Here is a 20,260-nt window from a genome sequence, read left to right as displayed (position 1 = left end):
TTTAACCTGATCTCCAATTAAACTGCAACTGAAGGTCACAAAAGTTTATATCGAATCATGATGTTACTTCCAAAGTATCTTAAGCAGCTTCTTTTTTCACCAAGAGTAAGAGAAGTTTTAAAAAAAGACTGGCTTACATATACAAACTTGATTTATGGAACCTAGCCGATGAAGCAGAATTTTATAAATTGTTAAATTAATTTTTACGTCCATTGTATATTACTGTTATATATTTGTTTGTATGTTATTACTATTATTATCATATTTCAATATATGTATATACGTTGAGTCGACCAGATACTATGACGAACAAGATTTTACAACCAGTTACATTCATTCTATCATATTATATCATGTTGCATAGATATCTCAAGTTTAAAAGAAAGAATATCTTAGGTATATCGCACACATGTCGAATGTATCTCGAGTACATCTCGGGGTTAATTCCACCATTAGTCCGGATAATTCAGTTCCAAGCAAACTGGTGTCGAGGAAGAAATTCAACTGGTGACAATGAACACCTCAAAAGCGTAGCTCTAACAGAGAACGACAAAGAAAGAGAGAGAAAGACAGGAGGAGAGGATACGGCATTAGTCGAGCTCAAAGCTTTCGGGAGAAAGTCTAGCGTAGCCTCTTGTCTCTCTTGTCAACTCTTGTCTGCAGTTTATCTGCTACAAATGTTCCGAATACACAGAGGGTCGCGTAAAAGCAACGAAGTAGCTCGCGGCCTGCGAGTGTGAATGCATCTGAAGCAGTCTCTCGTCGCTTTCTCGCCGCTGTATCTTGGAATTTTCGTCTATTCTCCCTGTTATAGTAATTCGATTGATGTTATAGTGCTAGCGAATCGCTGAATGCAAAGAGAATGATGCAACGTTGGAAATTGAGGAGTAGCTCTCCTGTGGAAATTTGTGAATGATTAGGCGGGATTTGCTGTCGAAAATGATAGTAGCTTTTTGACAGAAAGCGTGGAAAATTGTTCAGTGTTCTAGGACTAATATAGTTTGACAAATTCTTGATGAGAAGCATCGTGTTCTGGGACGGAAACTTTTTGTCCTATATATAACTATGAGCCCGCATTATTCGTCTATCTTTTTTTTCTCTTGTGAAGTGTAGGGATGAAATCGAAAAGTTGCAGAAGTGTTTAGGAATGGCTAAAGTTTTCAATTATAATTTAAATATTTTACAAGTATGAAATCCTTGAAAACGAGCAGAATTTGACTCTTTTTAACCCGAACAAAGAATATTTGAAGCAATTCTCGATGAAAGAAAGAGCACTTTTCAGTGTTTCCTTTTGTGCTATGCAATCGAATAAACATTCTTCTGTTCCAATAATTCACATTCTCATGGTCTATGATCATAGAAAGCTCGGACGAGATTTTAATTAGAAGCGACATCACTCGATCAGAGAAATGACTCGATTAAGTTGCCACGAGATCTTTCTTCCAATTAGCGCCAATTCCTGCTGATTCTTTGCACAGTAATCAAACTTCCGCAACATTGTAATCGGGAACATATGAAATTAACAGTTTAACGAGTCTCGTAAAAAAAATATAAAAATGAATTCACGACGGTTGTTGTGCACTAGGAAGCTATCACGATAGCGCATAGTATGTGTCATAAAAATACGCGCGGGTATCAAACCTGAACCTATGTATATTGGTCTTAAACTTTCCTGCATTTTATTTGCGAGTTCGCCGCTTTTTTTCTTTATTCTTGAACCTATATCAACATTTGCTGTGTTTTATTATTATTTCTTTTCTAAGATTAAAATTCTTTAGAAACATGCATTAAACCATTTTATTATAATCACATGATTCAATTATTTCTGATTGGATCGTTAAGTTGGCTCTTCTACGTTTCATTACTCTTCCATTTTTTTACCTTAACTATCTGTTTTCTTTCGATTATCTTCTTTCTCATCCCTTTTCACTTTCAAGAACAGAAATTTTCGTTCTAAACAATTATTAATTCTCAAATTACAATCAAGCTCGCTGTCACTGTACGCGCGATTAACATCCCTATTGTCCAAATCTTTTCTTTTTACTTTTCTGAATACCAGTAAAATATCGCAGTAATAAGGCTTTACTAGACGACACTAATCTAAATTCTAAGACCTCGATATAGAATCATATTCCATTTGGAATAATGTCGCTACACCCTGTTCAAATTGATCCACGAATCTGCATAAATCTGATTGGACAGTTTGCAAGGCGGGAGCCAATTCCACGGTTTAGTCCAACAGAGAAAGCGGATCCTAGCCGTCGCAAGCGCAGGTGAATTGCAATATTCACTCGATGGAAGAGGGGCGGGGGAAGGATACTTCGATGGTATCGGAGACTCGAAGGTTGAACAACATTTTACAAGTTTAATGGCGAGAAATTCGATTGCGGTGAAGTTGAGGCTAACTCTTTTTAACATTCCCTAACTTCTTTTTTCTCGTGCTCCTTCTTAACTCTTCTTTCTTTTCTTCCTCCTTTCTCCCTTGTCTTCAGCAATCTCTATCGCTTCTTCATTTTTTACTACATTTTGCGCGCTCGTGCTCGAAGAAGAAGTGGCAAGTTTTGGAGAAACGGCCTGACAAGAATAATTGCGAAGGCCTTGCCGTAGACTGGAATCCCTCGTCGCACAGTTTCATCCTGAATTCTATGAGTTTTCGCGTGTCTGAAACTCGCCGGAAAACCGAGTTACAACGGTTTAATTAAATTATGCTACAATTTCTTTTTCTGCGAACTGTTTCTCCGTTTTCCTCGCTGACCATGCAACGTATTTTATAATGAGCTGCATTCCACACAGAGTTTTGTTTCCTTCGCGGTAGATGGTCCATTCGTTTGTGTTTCGATTCGCTTCAGCTCGGAGGGACAACGTTCCATTTGATACCGTTAATTCACTGTAATCGAATTTTAAGAATTTGTAGCGCTGCGCCCTTAAAACATTCGTTTATAAATAAGAAAACATGCGTTTATTCTTGAATTTAACCATTTCTATTTCGAGAGATTTAATCTTTATTTCTCCGTTTTATAACATAGAATTTAAAAATACGTTTCTTGTTCTTTGAAGCATTGCAAGTACAGAATGACTTTCAAATTGTTATCCCATGTAATAATTACACAAACTAAATCAAGAGGACCTTGATATAAAAATCTTTTGCGTTATTACTATTGAATTATTTATTAGGAAAATCTATTTGTAACACGATATATCATAGAAATAAATTTCACGATAAAAGTATATTTTCGCTTATCTTTTGTTCATTAGTGAAACGAAATGTCATAATTATCTCATAATAGTATGATAATATTATAGAATATATAACAATTTTGTCGATACTAGAATTATAATAAATAGAATAAGTGTCGTTTGGATGGACGTTTAACCCGATATATTGTGGTACGGATCCGGTAGTTTTGACCGGTTGTGGTCAGGCATCACCTGCAGTGTGACAGCCAGTAGTCTGCATGCAGTTGTGGTCAGTCGCTTAATTCTACGTTACTTTTTAGGTAGCTACGTATGATTTTCCTATTAGAATTAATGTAAATTAATTCAAAAGAGAGTAATACATACATCGCCTTATTTTCGAAAAAGAATGTTATCCCGTACTATTTTTAGTTCGATTTAGAGACAATATAGAGACGTAAAACTTGTCCAGGTACGTACTTACACTTGGATATTTATTAATCTTTTGAAAAAATATTAATACATTTACGAAATATGAGTTTCACGCACGATGCATCCTCATCAATTTTCCATTAATGCCATTGAATGATTTAAGGGTCGGCGCTTTGTAATCAATTATTACGATGCACTTATATGTTATAATACTAAGTTAATACAGATAACGTACAGGGAATTGGACTAATAATTGTTATTGCAAAAATTAATGAAATTGGCAGATATACGACGATCCCAATATCACAGAAAATCCGTATAACGATAAAAATACAAAGGAAAGAAAGAGCCGAGATTTCTACAGGCAAAATTCTTCACTCTTTAAACAACCATCTTTTACATTCACGATTTTATTGAATTGCCAACAATTACATATTGTCACTCAAATTTTTACCCTTACTCTCTGTTCTATGATCCACCAAAGTTCATAAAATCCAGCCTCGCTGTACTACATGTTAAATCAAATTCTCTCATAAGCACGAGGTAAAGGACGAAATAGAATAAACGCTATCGTGATCAAATTTCAATTTTCCATCCGCGCCGTATACACGAGCCATGCATAAAACATCGAATCCCCTTCCATGAGAACGCTCTTCTAACAAACGTCGTCTACTTCACGCGAGCCTCGTCATTCGTCGACGCTAGAACGTCCAAAGGCTTCAACCGCGACGATTCGAGCGTCGGATTCTCGTCGAGTTTACTGAAACCACCATCGTGTAGAGAAAAGGAAAGAGAACCGACGTTCATTCGAGAGCCTCTGGCTGCACGCCGCTTTCCCTTCCGCTATTAATTGCCAGCAACACATCCAAGACGGCTCGTTGACTCGTTCCTTAAAACTGAGGAGAGTCGCGCTTTTCTTCTCGTGGCATCAACAAGTTTGGTTAATTATGAGGCGGCAGGGCGAGCTTCTACTTCGGGGAAGAAGCACGAGCGCGTTTGTTGACTCTTGAACGGTCAGACGTTTTAACGAGTCACGATAGAACATTGTGAGTGCTCTTTGGTAAAAGAATTTAGTTTAAAAAAAATAGGACTGTGAGCGTACAGTAGAACGATCTGTAGGGAAGTGTAACAAAGTGAAATGATTTCGAGAGAAGTATGATCGAAATAGAAGGACATAATCCTGGAAATGTACATCAACGTGGTGAGTGAATCATGGTGCAACAGGGTGAGTTTCCATTGTAATATTTTTGCAGGAAGGGGAACGAAGGAAACGAAGTAGCTTTCCTACGATTAACAAGGGGAAATTAATATGATTTCGAGGAAAATATCATTGAAATAACAAAAGAAAAAAGAGATGATTTTGAAGAAAGTTAATAGTCAAAATAACGTTTGACGTACGCAGTTTTCAGATAGTTTATCCACTTGATTCCTGGTGTTATCGTTTTAATTGCAAATTGGAGATTGTGAGAGAGAGTTTTTTTCTACTCACAAACGATCATTGGCTGTGTGTCTCGACGAGTCGTCTCTTCGACGGTGAGCCTGTTTCCGAGTGCTCTAGTTAGTTTCACTCGGGAGAGAAATTCGGAACGACAGTTCGGATAGAAGTTTTCACTATGCAAAGTATCGAATATTTTATTAGAGTGTCCGGAGTGTCGCGTTTCCTCCACGTATTTCACGTTGGTTCGCCTAATGTCTTCGATGCTCGCTAGATTTTCTAGGAGAATGGGGCCTTTATTGATCGGACATATCAGGAAAGACTATGAAAACAGGAACAACTGAAATACATGTATCGTTACTTCAATTCTGCGATAAAGTTTCTCTTCGTGAAAATGTACGCCTTCGCCCAGAAGTATATGGACACCTGCTTATTTTTGCCAGTACATACATATGTATAGATTAGTCATAAAATTACACATAGAAAATCACAAAGTATCATAAAATAATGGAACACGATAAAAGTTAATTTTAACAATTAATATGCAATCACAATATTGGCATACATAAGCGTCAAGCAGTTGCATCGTGAAGCAGCTTTTTTATTTAAGAAGTTTATTATACTCAGATCATATGGTTGTGAAGCTATAGATAACGTAGAAATGATCTTACAGATTGATCGAAAGACGACTGTAATTGATTCCAACAATATCTCAACTCTTTGATATTTTTGCGAATCATGTATTTCATTTTAATGTAATACCATATACTACTGATTGATAGTTTGCTATTAATTGAGATATCCTTAGTAACAGTTAGGTGTTAATAAAAATATCTACATACTTATGGCAAGCAGTGTATATCCTTATGTGATGGAAAATGGATAAATAGATAAAATAATATAACAAAAAAATGAAATATGTTGATAGTTTATCAAACAGCTCGAATTATATACATACAACGAGATGTAAGGATAGATTCTCATTTACATTAATGTGCCACGCGATTCAGCCTAAACTCCAACGAATCTGGCTTACGTTTTACCAGTTTTCGTTATTCCATACCTTCAACAGCTTCATTTTTTCCAAACTCAGCGAGTTCTCATTTTTCCCGTGGAACACCGCATTTGGCCGTTCGTCCTAGAGGATTAAAATAGTTTTTTTAAACACGAAATATTCATCTGTTTTAAGCCATACAGACCCCTGCCGTTTCGCTGCATACTAATGTTTCCGCTACGTTTAATTTCAAAGAAAATTAAATAAATAAAATGCAAAAAATGCACAGAAATGAGAAAATTTCGCAAGAAACAAAAACACAGAAAGCTTATGGCTACTTTGTCACGTAACGAGAAAGATCTTTATATCAGACGTATCCTTTTCTCCCGGCCAGTTACTACTCTACTTGTTTTATTTACTCACTTTCAATAACGTCGAGTCGTTCTCGAAACGCGAAATGTCGGACATTTGCAGCCGTTCGAAATGCAAATGTTTCGCGAGCGTTTCATACCTACACTCGTTGTTCTATTTAACATTCTTCGTGGTGGAATATTTTTACTTCTTCCTCCTGGCGAACGAGAACACTTTAATTTCAGCAAAGAGAGGTCTCCTCCTCTTACCGGGTCTTGCGCTCTTGTTTATTTTTAAACCGATCGTTCTGGCTCGATTTTTTTTTCGTTTCTTTTACGTTTACGTTCAGTCTTATGATATGTTCCCTTCTGATGATATTAATCGAAGCGGTAAGAGCAAAAGGAGGAGCGATAGCAGCAAACCGTTTCAACGCGTGCATAATCACGTGTAAAGCAAAGCAGCTGCTGGCTTCTCTGAAAAGGCATTAAAATCCTCCTCGTTCAGTCAACAGAATCAGCAGAGGCCCCGTCGCGAGCAAATATATTGTAAAACCGTTACCTCGATCGCTTGCCTCTTAACACCTGAGAGCAGCCATTAGTCGACGCCCTATTCTTCGTTGAATCAATGTAAAGTGTTCACTGATGAGAAACGTTGAATATACGTGCACTGTTTTCTTTCTCAAGGTGTGTATGAGTTTTTCGATTCGATTTAACGAGAATGGTTACTCTATAAATGGCCTATATTATTTCATTGAAAGGTCTAAGTTGGTCATGCGTCACTGGAATACCTTAGCAAATAGAAAGGTAAAAGTTACGATAAAGGTATTTTAAGTACAAGATACACATTTTTCGTTCATCTCTTGAAATATATGATTTTATTCTAAAGAAACAAACTTTGATATACGGTAGTTCTTAAAAGAATGTTCGACACGTGTTTTCTCTTATCAGTGTCCATATGGAAGAGATGAGAATTCTCCTTAAAATTGCTCTCACAGTGGACGTGTTTATAGACTATCTGAGGAATTATTATGACTAGAGGAAATGGTCGATAGTGTAAATGGAGGAATTTTATATTTTTGGATCACAAATTTAGAGAAATCTATCCTTTTACATAAAATATTAACAAAATACTCCATTCTCTCTAAGTTCCTCCACTTTTGAAATAACTGTTCGGTAGAACTTCCATCTCGTCGCATATCAATCTATCAATCTATTCAACAAATCTTTCTATTTCTCGAAGCATTAAGTTGGCGTGACTTGTACAAACATCTCTAAGCTTATAGACGGACCAAATACATATTTCTGTCGTCATTGAGCGTTATAAAATTCTCTACCGGGAAGATTTATCGGAACGATATAGCGACTGCAAATCTATACGGAGCGATCTCGCGGGAATTTAGAACAGTTGCTCAGAAGTGTCGAATTTCAGCGTCTAATTCGCCATCGATCTTTCGAGCTGTAGACTTTAGATTTTATAGCGAAGGATGATAGGGTGACGGAAACTGCAACTTCGAGAAAGTTGGAATATTGTGTCGATCCAGTTGGACTTTGACCTCGAAATAACGTCGTTCTGGAGATTAAGGAGACAGGATTCAAAGCGTATTGACCGCCTTCGACCTCAAAGCGTCCAGGGACCTCAAATTATTGAAGCACAATTTTTATGCTGCCCTTTACTTGGTCCTTTGGCGAACGATTGAAAGAGGTAGAATCGCGAATCACTCTGAAGGATTATGCGTCTCTTGAAGACAAGATTTTTGTCCTGTTGAAAGCGATCGATATTTAGTGTAGCAGCGAACTTTAAAAGTTGTGGTTACGGTCTTCAGACATTTTTTTTTTTATAAAGTTTCATAACCAGCGGGATATTTGTCGAAGTGGTTTTTTTTTTACATCTTTGTCAGTTGAACGGTGTGTCTTTTTAGGTTTTTTAATTGGAGGAATAAGGTCTTTTTAGTGCGAGTTTTATATTCTTTAATTGGGAGACCCCTTTTTTCGAGCGCCTTTCTTAAGATTTTCTTTTAATTGAGAAGAGCTTTTTTTTAAAGTAATATTTTAGGCTTCTTTAAGCGAAAAGGGGTGAAAATTCCATTTTTTAAAGTTGCATACTGTTTTAGTTACCACTGTCTTAATAAATGTAACGAGTAGGGATTGATATGTTACTAAATGTCACAGATGCTCGAGGACACCACGTAACGATATATGCTACTGAAATTACTAACACGTAAGTATGATGATAATGGTTGCCAGAGACGATAAAATAATTACTAGAGACAATTAAATTCATTATTCTGTCATAGTAAATTAGACAACTTTTACTTGAATATTCTACTAAATATTCTATCATATATTTTAGCATATTTACCAATCATCTTCACTGTGATCAAGATTTTACATGATGTAATGAATATAATAGGACTTCTCATAAATATAAATACAAGAAATATATAATAATGTTATAGATTACGTATGTTATACATAGTTATGACGTATCTTGAAAAATATTGACATAAAATTCCGTCATAGGATACACATAGAGTGAACCACAATTCTTCATATTTTTATATCTTACCCTTCAGATATAACAATTCTATATTTCCCACAAGATTCATATTCTACGTATAGGAATCGAAGAAAAGGATCAACCTCTACGCATTAACATTCACATAAAACTTGTGGTGCCGTATCTTCCGTATGATGGAATCCCCATATTCAAGGGCGAGTGTCTGGCATCTGGTAAAGAATGTTCGGGTCTCGGCCCTTTCTAAAAGCACATTTTCGAGGGAGATGTAAAAGAAAATGAAAAATATCGATCGGTAGCCGAGGATACGCATTATCCACAACGCAGTATGGCACACGGTGTACCGAGGCCAGTAGAATTGCGCATGCATGTTCTTGAATATAAACTCAGCATCGGGAGTGGTTCGATTTGAATCGTAGTATCCTTTTCTCTATTTCTCTCTCTCTCTCTCTCTCTTTCTCTCTCTCTCTCTCTCTTTTGTTCGTAGAATAAATATAGGCTTACTTCCCGTTTATCGGGGATGAGGATGTATCGCGAGTCGGATTCGAAGCGCACGGATTTTAGAATGCTTTAGGGGACTAGGGGAGTTTTAGGACCGGAATTTGTAATATTTTGTAGCATTTGCCAAAGCGGTGGAAAATATTTTCATTAAAATACCTTTTCCCTTCTATTTTTTTTATTGGTAGGAGGGAAAAGAAGAGAGAAAGGGAGAACAAAAGAAGGAGAAGAAAAGAAAAGGTGGAGGACAGAAAGGAAAAGGAGAATAGATAGTGATGCTGGAGAAATGAAGGGAAAAGAGGAAATTAGAGGTAGTTACTTTTTCTTCTACTCATCGCAGCGGTTGAACTACAATGACCAATATTTGTCTAACAGAAATTTTTATTAGTCCTATAAATCTTCCTTCTCTAATATTTTATTGTCAATCCGTTTTGCCATATAACACGATCAAGACTGTTAAAGACACAGATGTACAAATTTTTAGTCGAAAGCATAAGAAGGTGTAGAACGATGGAATAAGTAAAGTATTTAAAATATTTGTAAAAGGCTGGTTAAATAGATTTTATATCGCGATAGCCTTTATCCTTTCGTTAAAATAGAACACGAATTAATTTATCCTAATCCTTTTATTGAATCACGGAGAGATAAGAAATTTTAGAACTGTAGAATAAATAAACTATATTTAAAACGTTCGTAAAAATTGATCCGATCAGTTTTACGTAGACACGACAACCCTTGTCATTCTTTTGAAATGAAACAGCAATGCATTTATTCATCGCATATTTTCATCGAATCACGAATCCGTAACTTTCTGCTCTTTTAGAAATACAAAATGAAATTGTTTAGAATTCTCTCGCGATAGAAATTAAACTTTAACATCCATCAGTAGCTTAGCCGGTGTTATTTGCTACAGAAAAAAATAAATATCGCTCGATTCGATCCTCGGGAATACTCATGAAACTTTCATACCCTTTTTCGACTGATAAATATGTAGCTGGGCGAGAGAAACGGCGTCCACGCGCTTGTGCCCGGATACATTATTAAAGTATCAAGTGAACCTGCAAATACGCGAGACGCGTCGATATCCTGTTTCATTTTTAATTACTTCCGCCTACGTTTATACGCGCGGCTCGAAATCATTCGAAAGGTAAATGAATTTGTCGGTCGAGGCTAATTCGATTATCCCCCACGGTTTCGTAGCACGAAACGAGATCGGTTCTTGGTTAAATGTCGATCGCCGTGCTGTGAAAGAACGATCCTGGATAAACAGGATCATTTTTATCCAGGAAATTAATATCGTTCGGATACTCTGAAGCGTACATCGAGGAGTTTTAGCGTGATAAAATCACAGTAGAAGGAATAACAGAGTAATTTTGTAATTTTTATTATAATCTTCGATAATTCGTTAGAACGTTTATCAATTTATAAAAACGTATTTCTTTATTAGCTGAAAGTTAGATGAACCAATACCGGATGTATCATTACTAAAATGTCTGTTATCGAGAAAGAACAAATTTCGTAAGCTATACGATATGTGATACTAAAATATTTTATATTTTCGCCGACTAAAAGACATAATATCAAGAGCAAACATTTCACTACGATTCATATCACATACACCTTACACAATATAGAGACGGCTACTGTACGAGGATTATTTGTCAACTTTGTAGGCAATAAAAAGCAGATCGTCGGTGAATGTGCGAATTCACCAATAAGAAGAAACGCGGAGAAAAATTGAAGAACCTATTGATCAAACAATGTCCATATTCAATGTCGAATAACTATTATCTCTAATTTATTACAATCATATATATATATAAATCGTCTGTACATGGTAATTTACCATTTCCTCCGTTGTAGAATCTACTTCTTCTTGCTCGATTTCGGAAATTCGTCGATTGAAATCTCTCGAACTGAGCATCTGTTTCTTTCGATGGAAGAATGGCGACAAAGCCGAGTAAGAATGGTCCGCCGTCATGATTTATGTTTGCTCGTCGACGAAGGGGCAACGGGAACATAGACCGTGCAACGACGATGTTCATGTCGTGTTACGATCGCAATTTCACCGGCCATTAACCCCTCACCTCCCTCCCTTGTGTAATGCATCCTTCGTGATATACTAGTGGTTTATTAAGGATGATAGAGAAATACGTACGGCTGGTAAAGAAACTTTTAGCCGGAGTAATCTTTCCCGTCGTTATGGATTTCCTTGGAAGTTTTCATTTTCCCCGACACTTTTAGCCCACAATCCCGTGAATTCGTGGACATGAAATCGCGATCCCTCTTCGAGAATCGCGCGTTGATGGTGCGCGTAACGCAGCACACGTCGGAATGAATGCAGCACGCGGTCGATTATGGAGAAAATTTCAGAATCTGAATTACGCTGATCGTGGTAGAACCGATTAAGGTAGAATGTAATAGAATAGAATCGCTTTAAGATTAGAAATTGGGAAAGTAATAGATGAGTGTGATGGAATTGCAAAACGAAAAAGAATAGAATGGGCTTGAAATAAAATGGAACTAAAAAGATGATCGAATAGAATGGGACGAAGTAAAATGGAATTAAAGAGATTTGTGATTTACTGATTCTTATGAGAATAAAGAAAGAGTAGAATGATGAAACGTATTATTTAAGAAATTTTCCTAACACGTTGAATACCATTACAGTCTTATATGTTTTACCCTGGCGATCACAATATACCATACCATAACGTTTAATTTTTGTTTAGTTTTATGTTGTAATAAAAAATGATTACCAAAGGGATTCACATGGATATAAGAATTTTCCCAAGTTTGCACTTTTTTAATAGAGATCCATCTTTCATTTTACTTACATTTTTAAAGATCATTCTTTAATTTTCTATACTTCTGTAGTAATTCTATGATTAAATACGTGGCTCAGAATTTTGATATTAAACGATGCTATTTGTCTCCATAAATGTTTATCGTTTTTCTGTTATAGGTAGCCGTCCAATAGCGGTGCTTTCAGGCGTTCACACGTCGACACAGCCTACGGTAAGAATGCCAGCCTTTCGTGATACAGTTATTTAAAAGATCCCTTTATGCGTAAAGCATAATCGTAAAGTTTGTCTGATAGTAATAAAAGTGACTTCATATACATAGCCTCAGTTATTCTACGCGAACAGCTACATTTATGGTTGAATCGCGTCAAAAAGTTTGAACACACATTTGTTGCGTGTTCGTGATTCAAATACGCAAACTTTAGAATCTTGATCTTTTTTCTATTGCCGTGAGTAATTTATCAAATAATTTTTCACTTATCACTTATTTTATTGTATTTTTTTTATTAGTGCCTTTGAAATAAAACAAGTAGTTTCGGTTTTAAAATTAAATAAAGGACAGGAATCGCTGCTATTCGAAAAGAAGCTTAAATAAAGAAATAGAATTTGAGAAATTGAAAGGATAATAATTAGTCTAAATAATAGTTTCATCGACTTTATTTTATACTATATTTTATATTCTATATTCTATGTTCTGTATTCTAAGACTAAGACGTTTTCCTAGCCTTACAATATGTCTTAAGCTTCCAAAAACTATAAAAGAATCATCGTCAATGTGCGCGATTTCTCATCTGAACTCCATGCAAAACAAAGTTTTCGAAAGTTTCTTTGTTTATCGGAAGGTTGGATCGTAAAAATTTGAAAACCGTAGCAGAGTTAAATAACCAGCAGAAAACTTTTCGAGTACCTAACAAACCTTCTAAATATCTAGCAAAATTATTTAATACGAAGTTACCTAACTATCGAGTCCAAAAATTGCTTGCCCTTTAACCATAATAAGAAAATGAAAATCGCGAAAATCGTTTGTACCTACCGATATTCATTGCTTCAATGATACCTAAGTAAATTCATAAATTCAGCTGATAGAGCTTGAAACGGAATTGCTAATCGTCTACAAAGGTAGCAAGAATCGAGGAATTGGTCTTAACGCGAGTAACTCGTTTTGTAGGTGAACCTATCCGAATAAGGGTGGATGCTCGACAGGGGGAAAGGAAATTGCTCGAACAAATTGAAAAGCGTGGACGCCTCCATTAGACTGAACGAGCCGGGCTCGATTTTACGGACCCTCAGAATTATACTTTCAAAGTGCTTTAGAAGGCAGATCGCTGCTTCACCTCGAAACTTCAATTTGCCCCCTTTCGATTCTCAATCAGCGTAAGATTCACCTTTTCGACACCTTTTTTATGATAGTTTCATTTGACCGTCGAGTAGAAGGTTGCCCTACTTCCAAAATCGTGTCATAAATGTAGCTGTCTTGTAGTTCTTCGGCTTTCGATCGTGTTTTTCACAGTATGATACATTGCGCTTTTGTTCCGACGTTTCGCGAATATCTCGATATTAGGTGCACTTTTCATACAAATAAATTTCATGGTGATGCAATAACATTAAATAAGTAAATACTGAAACACGTATCTCTGTTGTAATCATTTTATTATAATCAAAATCGTTTTGTTATAATCAAAAATATTACAATGAGTATAAATTTACAAGAAATTTAAATGTACAAAAAAGGGTCGCTGTCCATGACTTATTTCTATTACTCGTACATTGTTCAAAGATTCTTGAGAAAATTGATATCAATGCGCCTATTAGAAGGATCAGGTATCTTCATACATTCGCATCTGTACCGTACACTTTTCGTTTCGAACTTCAATGTTCCCTTTTCAACAATATTTTATCCAAATTGGAAATTCATGGCGAAGTTGCGAAGAAACGAGCTCAGCTCGACGAACAAGCGCGTTTTATTAAATTACCAATCGGTTGGTTAATGATCGTGAGCTTTTTGCAGTCAGACCAGTGTCCAAGAAAACCAAACGCGCCCATCTTTGTATTAGAGCATGTGTGCCCATGTGTGTGTCTAATGTGTGTCGTATGGTTGTGTGTAGCGGAGACGTTAGCAAACAACCGTGGGTTCAACATCGATTACCACTTTACGCAGCGACTGGACTACGTTGATGATGCTTATTCGTTTGGTACACAAGCTGTGGTTAAACGAGACACAAGTACGGCTGGCGGAAAGTGGATTGGTCAACACGGAAGCAGCGCCTCTTTGTTTTTTGTACTTCCGATGGCGAGCTGCTTGGTCGTTGCAATGACTCCGAGTTACCGGGTTTGAGGGTGAAAATGCACACAGCTTTCAGAATATGAGAGAATTTTAGTTGGGAAAAGTTTTTTTCTTTTCGCTGTAATGATTTAGGCTTACGTTTGGTAGATTTAATCTTTCAATTTTTTAGATAATTATAGAGGGTTGTTAGATTTGGGGAGCCTTAATTTTTCAATTGTTCGATTTTTGTAGGGTTGCTAGGCTTGAAAGTTTAAATTTTTAAAATTTTTTAGTGAGTTATCAATGATGATATATTGTTAGATAATGGTGCTGTAGGTAATTAATCATCTGTCAATCTTTAATGTTGATAATTGCTGAATCATTTTGCCCAAAATTATGTTACATTACTGTAGCATTATAGCATCGTCAATTAAATGAAATATGGCATTAAGCATAACAGCATTGAATATTAATCCAAACTAGTTCTACGATAAATCAATCGAAACGTGAATAGAATTCTTTGCACATTCCCTGAAGCCTTTCGTATTCTGTGGTATAAACAGAATATGCCCGTAACCGTAGCCTTTTAACTTTTAAATTAATGTGATACAGTTTTATCGTTAACTGTAAACTTTTAGTGTTTTTGAGATAAAGCCAAGAATTGGCACAGTCTTCTCAAGAACTTAATTTTCTTTTATTCTTGCTTTATCCGTTTCACTTTATTGGAATAATAAAATAATAAAATAAATTCTTGAGAAGAGTTTGTCACATTTATTGGACTTATTTTTGTTAAACTTTCTTTCATCTTTGTTTGTTCTTGATTGGTTTAATACTCATATCGTTTCAGTATTTAAAGTTACATTTAGTATTCCGAAATAGTTGATTTCCGATATTAGGTCATAGGTCATGTTTTAGCAATCTAACGGTAAAGGTTGAACGTCTCTTAACTATATAGGGAACTGATAATGTTTTATTCTCGATTATTTTATCTTTAACGAAAATTATAACTATTATAATTTTGGGTCCTTGGACGATTCTCATGATACGTTAAACTTGCAAACGTCATTCTAATTTGATTCATCTTCAACTATTTTCAAGACCCGTCAAATAATCGCTCTAGGATAATTCTAAGAAGCTACGTAACGATTTCATTAACGAGCTTCTATTTCAAGAAGGGAGACGTTTCCTTTAAGGATGTAAAATAATTAAACATATTATTATTCAGCAATTTATGTTTCACGAAAATACTTGAACATAAGCAAATATGATTTCAAGTTTCTTCCAGTTATGTAAATACCTTAAATACGCATATACTTAACTTATAATTTTGATATAAAAAATCTACTTTACTTTGCCTTCTACTATTTTCGCACATAATCTCTCACACACTTGATCTCTTCCTTTTTTACATCCATTTTAAACTTACCAACTGAAACTGTCACCAATAAAACAATAAAAAGATTCTTGTCAACATTCGCTTCAAATTCTTCATTCAAAACACTCACAAAACACTCACAAAAAAAAGAGTAAAGCATAAAACAAACAAAAGAAGGAAAAAGGCAAGAATATATTTTCCAATAAGCATTTGAAATGTTTAGGTAAAAAGGGGTTGAATGAAAAAATCTTTGATTTCATCTAATAAAAAATCTTTATTAACCGAGAGGAGGATACGAACGAGCACAAGGAAAATTAAAAAAATTTCTTTTTGTATAACATCACCTGTTAATATTTTCCAAAAAAAAAATAAAATAAAATTAGTTGCCGTTGTAAAACGTAGGTAATACACACTTCTAAAAATTTCAAACTAAGAGAAACTGGAAACAAGGATGGTACCATAAAGAAAATTTTCTAAAATTTCTTCCCGCTTAACGCTACGTGTAAATATTTTCTAAAAATAAATATAATTAGTTGCTGTTATAATTCACTATCGTAAAAGCACCTTGAGACCTTTGCACGGTACCTGTATTCTGTATCCTTCCCTGTACTTATCTCGTTTTAGTAAAAAAAACTGCACTTGTACCACTTTCCCACACAGCTCCTCGTTTCATCCAGCGTCTTTCATTCCACGGTGCATGAAAACCATCGTTCGTTGGTAACTGTTAAGTAGCAAGTTTCCTGACAGATTTCCAACTTCTCTCTTTTCCTCTCGTTTAAACTTTCGTTGTTTCTTGTTCAAACGTCGATTTAAATAACGCGAGGCGACGTTCGAAGAGCATTTAAAGTATGATTACGCGGTACCACGGTACATTAATTTAGACGCGAATGAGTTGATTTGATCTTGCTGTCTGGTAGAGAATGATTATTCCGTGCGAGATATATATCGAGTGATGACGATGGAAGGGGACGATAACGACGCAGCCACGATAACGATGATTCTCGGCTGGAAATAATTATCCACGGGTCGTGTCGAAATGGACAAATGGTTCATCGAGTATGGAAACTCTCGAGCAGAGTCGTGCACTTAATTGGAGCACATATTAATTACGCAATTTCCAACGGAGGATTATATCGCTGTCCTACAACGGACTCTAGGCTTCCGTTTGTCCCAAGAGCCATCGTTTGTTTCCGGTTTCTCGTGGATCTTTCGAGTTTAATTTTAGCCACTCGAAAACATACCGAACTTTTCGGACTGTTTCGAGAGACTCGAACTTTTGGAAATTAATAATTGGAACGTATGCAAATTATTAAGTCGGTGAGCTCGCTCATTTTTCGCCAGCGTAGTTTATTTAAAAATATTTTGAAGAATTGCTTAATGAATGTATAGGTATCTAATTATTTGATAAAAGATATATATATTTATAGAGAAATGGGATAAATAAATTACTCCACGATTAGATAGAATACGTGATGTGTTGTTTTAAGAAAAAGCGATGAAACTTATTACTCAACCTAAACACGTGTGCTTTTATTGAACTTTCGTTGTAGCTTCTTTTAATCTCCTTCGAATTTTTGAGCTGGCTGCAGATGATTCCGTGTGATTCGTGACGTTGAAAATTCGAAGGTTTTATTCTTCTCGTGTGTATCCTATCTCCAGATAGTAAAAATTAGAAATCAATTTCTGGAATATAATTAAACAGTGATTAAAACAAATTTTAACGAATCTCTTGTTATCGATTCTGTCCGATTAACCGCAACCTAAAACCATCCAAAAGTAGAACATTCTTAAAAGCAACATCCTCTACGTATATCTACAGCATCTACAGATATTCTTTGCGAAAAACAAGATAAAAAAGTAGATAAAAAGCGGCGGGAGACTGCAGTCCCATTTATCTAGCCAAAGAAGGAATCACGAGGGCATCGTTATCGACAGGACTGGGGAGTAAAAAAGGCGGCTGGTTAGCTTCTAAACTGTCCGGCTACAGGTTACAGATTTTCCTCGGTTTGCTCGGCAGGTAGGGCTCAGGAATCGACGTTCCGCAAAATAGTTCCACAAGGTGGCCCTGCACAACGGCCTATTTTCCGTATTTTCACTCTCGTCCTCGTCCCGCGCGCAGCTTTTGTTGCTCCCTTTTCATCGCCCCGGCCGTGGATTCAGGTCAGCTCCGGTCGTTGCTTTTACACCGACGACCCTCCACCCTCATCGGGTCGCTCCACACACACACACATACACACACACACACACGTACAGTGACATAGAGTCAAACACCTGCATATACCCGTATATAGGTGATATACAAAGGGAGGCAGAGGGGAGGGGGAGAGAGAGAGAGAGACAGAAAGATGTACGAGTCATCAGGCCACGCTGCTCGATTCGAGACGGCGTACCAGTCCACGAAAATTGCCGGAAACGTGCTACTTCGTTGGGAATAATTGCCACTGACTCTCTGGCCATCGATGAAAGATCGATTGTCCGTTTGTACGGAACGTTATCTGGATACTCTGACCCACGGATGGAAAAATAAACCCCGTCTTGATTGAGTTTTGATTCCATGTTTGTCTGTGTTTGGGGATGATGCTCCTCTCGTGGTTGAATGTTTGCGATATCTTCCTCATCTGTGGTCTCGCGTTTTTCTAAGTAACGTTCAATCAGTCTGAGTATCATTAATACTGAAAGTTAATATTTAACGGTTATGTCTGGATCTAGGGATGTTAGATACAGATTTAGGAGCGAAATTGGTAAATACTGGAACTTTGGTAAACTGATTTCTGTTACGTCGTATTCTGGTATTCAGATGTTTGGAAGAAAAATTGTATGCCTTTAAAAGAGATTTACCAGCGTTGTTAGAAATTTAATGATATAAATATATAGTGGAGTTGGGAAAGCTTGGGATCACTTCTATACAAAGGAACATTATGGTTGTAGCCGCTTATTTATGTCGTATGTTCCATAAGAATCTGTCTGAAGTTCAAAGAGTTAAGAAGGGAGATTTAGGTCCGAAGGATGAACCTCACGTTGGATTAACAAGCGAATCTATTGCAAAAAAAGAAATAACTTTATAAAAAGGATATACAATAGTATTTACTGAAAGATGATAGTGGTAAAATGTTAGTAAATCTTTGTGAGGTATTTTATGTTTATTTAAAATTTGGGCAGAACTCAGAGTATCCACAGTAAAGTACACCTTATAATATCTAACCTCTATTTTTATGCTCACAAAAGTATGTATTCGCGTACAAATTTATAGCTCACACATCAATAAACGATCAAGTTTTCATCATGATCGACGTAAATTTTCAGTTCAGGCATTTTCCCCAGCTACTTTTTAAGCCTTTCTATCAGAACAGAAAAGATCGATAGTGAGAAGAACAGAACATTCCGTTTGCCATTCTTTCGAACGTATTAGAGCACGGAAGGTGGTACCGGGTTCAGCTGATCGCGTTGAGAAATTTAATGAAACCTAATGAAAGGGGCGGGTATTAAAGGTGTAAGTTCAATCTCGCTGAACTGAATGCTCTCATCTAATGTAAGAATCGCGCGCGCTGGGATTTCGAAGTGTTCGGTCCGTGGCAAAAATCGTGAGTGGTCGTTATGGCAAATTGCATCCACTTGAACGACATCCTCCAAAATGCAATATCAGAAAGGGGGCGGTGCACTTGCACCCGCTGCCACCGCGGCAGAAATTAGGTAAATAAGGACAACAGCAAGCATTCGAGTACGATTTATTCATCCTTTGGCGACTTTCATTTTGCTATTTCATTCTATCTTTTACTTTGAGATGCCTTCTTGTACAATGCAACTAATATTATCAGTGAAATCTTACGAGTTATTAGTGGCAATAAAATTTCGTGCATAGCAGTAATAAGATCAGCAATAATAGATGTAAATACAATTTTACAAACTACGAATCATTTGATCATTTTACATGAAATTGTAAAATTCTGTTATAATTTGTAACTTGATAATTCGTCAATATTATTCATTATTAAGATATTATTAGATACACAAGGGCTGGAGTTTCTAGTATACCATAACTATGCTGCAACGATTATGCTATACGTGGAAAAGTTGATTAAAATTATTCATAAACCTTTCTCTAAATCTGTATTTTGTTGGCGTTGAAACTGGACAAAATTTATCTTTTGTACGATACTTGCAATTTGATTATTTGAAAATCTACATTATTCTGCTACATTATAAATCTTATACTACTCTACTGTCACTATACTCTCCATACTTAGAGTCTCTTTTAGCGTTACAACAACCGACTAACAAAATATAGAATGGCAGAAAAAATTGCAATATCAAAAAAGTAACGCAAGAGAAATTAAATTGTATAAACTAGCGTATAAAATAATGATCTATGATCATTTCGATCACTCTTCGTACTTTTAGTATCACTCTAAAATAATTAAAG

The 20,260-nt window shown here is 36.1% G+C and overlaps 1 protein-coding gene across 3 annotated transcripts in view; it reads left to right on the top strand.

Moving 5' to 3' along the window:
- nAChRa3 (nicotinic acetylcholine receptor alpha3 subunit) overlaps positions 1–20,260 on the top strand; it is a 101,427-nt gene that overhangs the window by 10,837 nt on the left and 70,330 nt on the right. For all 3 annotated transcript variants that reach the window (XM_069123718.1, XM_069123717.1, XM_069123715.1), the window contains exon 2: positions 12,364–12,416. The gene's annotated coding sequence lies outside the window, so the exon portion shown is untranslated. The remainder of the gene's footprint in view (positions 1–12,363; positions 12,417–20,260) is intronic.

Source organism: Bombus flavifrons, chromosome 11 (assembly GCF_040668555.2).
Source record: "Bombus flavifrons isolate JBK064 chromosome 11, iyBomFlav1_principal, whole genome shotgun sequence".
NCBI lineage: Eukaryota > Metazoa > Arthropoda > Insecta > Hymenoptera > Apidae > Bombus > Bombus flavifrons.
The sequence above is the reverse complement of the archived record's forward strand: the minus strand, read 5'-3'. Positions and strand labels throughout refer to the sequence as shown.